Here is a 2,577-nt window from a genome sequence, read left to right as displayed (position 1 = left end):
GGGTTTAAAAAGTGCAAGTGGCCAAACTTCATCCCTATATGGAATTAATCCATCCATTAACTAATTGGGAGTTAGGGCACAGGATTTTTTTTTTTAAGTCCGCAGATGATTCTAAGGTATACCCGTGATTGAAAACTATTGCTCTAAGGCAGAGGCCTCAAAAACTGGTGTCCGAACTAGTAGCACCAACATCTCCTGGGAACTTGTTAGAAATGCAAAGTCTCAGGCCCTACCCCAGACCTAATCAATTAGAATAGCAATCAATGGAGTTAGTGAAATGTAGACAGGCTTTGGAAGGAGAATCATCAAGATTAGCTGATGGATTGGATATAGGGGTAAGTAAGAAAAAGAAAGGAATCAAAAATGACTCTCAGGTTTTTAGACTAAGCTTCTAGGTGAATGGTGACGGCTTATCCCAAAATGGGAAGACTGTGCAACAACCTCCCACTATGCTTTACAAACTGTCTTTGCAAACTCTCATCTTTAAGAGAAATACTTAAAGATCAGCCCTTGAGGAAACGGTGAAGGATGCTATGACTTGAACAAAGTCACACAGCCACAACCAAAATCTAAATCTCAAAATATCTTTTCACTAAACCATGCTGCCATATGTCTTTTCATTTTACTATATTAGCATAGATCATTTTTTTCCAAGGATAAATTCTGTAAGAGTTTTCAAGAGTAAAATTATATCCGGAGTCCTTCTACTTATTATTCTCATCCCTGTATAAAACGTTTGGAGCAGAGCAGCTGGTGGGTTCAAACTGTCAACTTTTAGAGCAGCAGCCAAATACTTAACCACTGTACCACCATTTCCTCTTCAATAAGATCTCCCTATGAGCTCTGGTGGCATAGTGGTTAAAGCATTTGGCTTCTAACCAAAAGGTCGGGGATTCAAACCCACCAGCTGCTCTGCAGGAGAAAAATGAGTCAGTCTGCTTCCATAAAGATTCACAGCTCAGAAGCCCAATAAAAACTGAAACTCATTGCCATCAAGTGAACTCCAACTGATAGCGACCCCCTTTGGGTTCCCAGGGTGGTAAATCTTTACAGAAGCAGGTAGATTGCCCAGTCTTTTTTCCACAGAGTGGCTGGAGGGTTTAAACCACCTTCTTTCTGGTTAGCAGTCAAATGCCTTAGGCAATGCACCACCAGAGCTCCTTTGGAAGCCCTATAGGGCAGTTCTACTCTGTCCGATAGGGTCACTATGAGTCAGAATCAACCCAACGGCAACAGATTTTGCCTTATACACCAGTAACCAACTGATTTCTTTATACACCGGTAACTAATTGATAATCATAGGTCCCTTAGCAAAGTGGCTGAGAAATTCTGAAAATTTAGGAAGTATTTAGAACAGATGATAGTGAGTTTATTTTTTCATATTTATAAGAGTGAAAGTAGGGGGTCAGGTTGATGCAGTAATTGGTCAGAATTCATAATAAATACTACAGGACTTATTCATTACACAATTAATGTACTACTTGATCCTACATGGAGCAATTATGTTGCTAGCACTTCACACATATATATCTTGGTTTCCCAAATCTGATGCTTAGGGGGCATCACTTACCTCCTCCTGCTGTTTCTTTCTATGAGACCAGAAGCTTAATTGGCATAATAATACCTCTGTTTCTTTATACTCCTTTATTCCCTCTGCCCCTGGTCAGGGGAGGAGCCTTTTACCTAATTGGTACATCTGGGAAAAATAAGCTGTGCTTACTCAGCTTCACCCCTGTCATATTCCTCTTGGGTTAAGAGTTGCCTTATGCCTCATCTGGGTAGGCCCTCAGCACAGTGTGGTCCACCCTAGTTCACTATTGCCCATGATTGATATGTTTGCCTCATCATAGGGTTTAATTAACAAGCCTGTCTGGCTCTCACAGTATCATATGTTCTCCAACATTTATTATTAATAAAGGTGATATTTTTGCCTCCATATGTCTTACTCCTTTTTCAAATTTCTCAGTTGGGCAACATTTTGCAGGGTTTTCCCTCAGCTATCCCATACTGATTTTAAGATAATTAGGGGAAGCAGCCATGAACTCAGCATCTATCTATTGCCATATGCCAGCATTTATGTATTGTTATGGATGCTGGTCAGATATCAATTGATCTAAATCTTCAATATTTAAAGCCTGGAAACAGACTTGAGTTTTAGCCATTTGATCTCTAAATATTGTGAGGAAAAAAATTGTAGTAAATGTAGGGTAGACATAAGGTGACTAAGACAAGATTCCAGCCCTCAAGGAAAATACAGTCCTCCAGAAAATATTTATCAAACATCTACTTTGTGCCAGGTACTATACTTGACAGTAGCAATATAAAAATAAATAAAATATGTTCCCTGACACAGAACAGCCCAATCTGGCTCAATATATTTCAACAGAGAACCATTGGTAGGTTGCGGAGTCACTGGTGGGTTTGAACTAGTGACCTTTCAGCAGCCAAGTGCTTAACCATTGTACCACCAGAGAATTCCTGTTCTATAATTAGACTCTGAGTTTGGAGTCTGACTTCACCATCTTGGTTTAATTACATAACCTACCTAAACCTCTGTTCACATTTAAAATGGGCATA

This window comes from Orycteropus afer, unplaced genomic scaffold, assembly GCF_000298275.1.
Source record: "Orycteropus afer afer isolate SDZICR_OR568_19922 unplaced genomic scaffold, OryAfe1.0 scaffold00012, whole genome shotgun sequence".
NCBI lineage: Eukaryota > Metazoa > Chordata > Mammalia > Tubulidentata > Orycteropodidae > Orycteropus > Orycteropus afer.
This window is presented reverse-complemented; position numbering follows the sequence as displayed.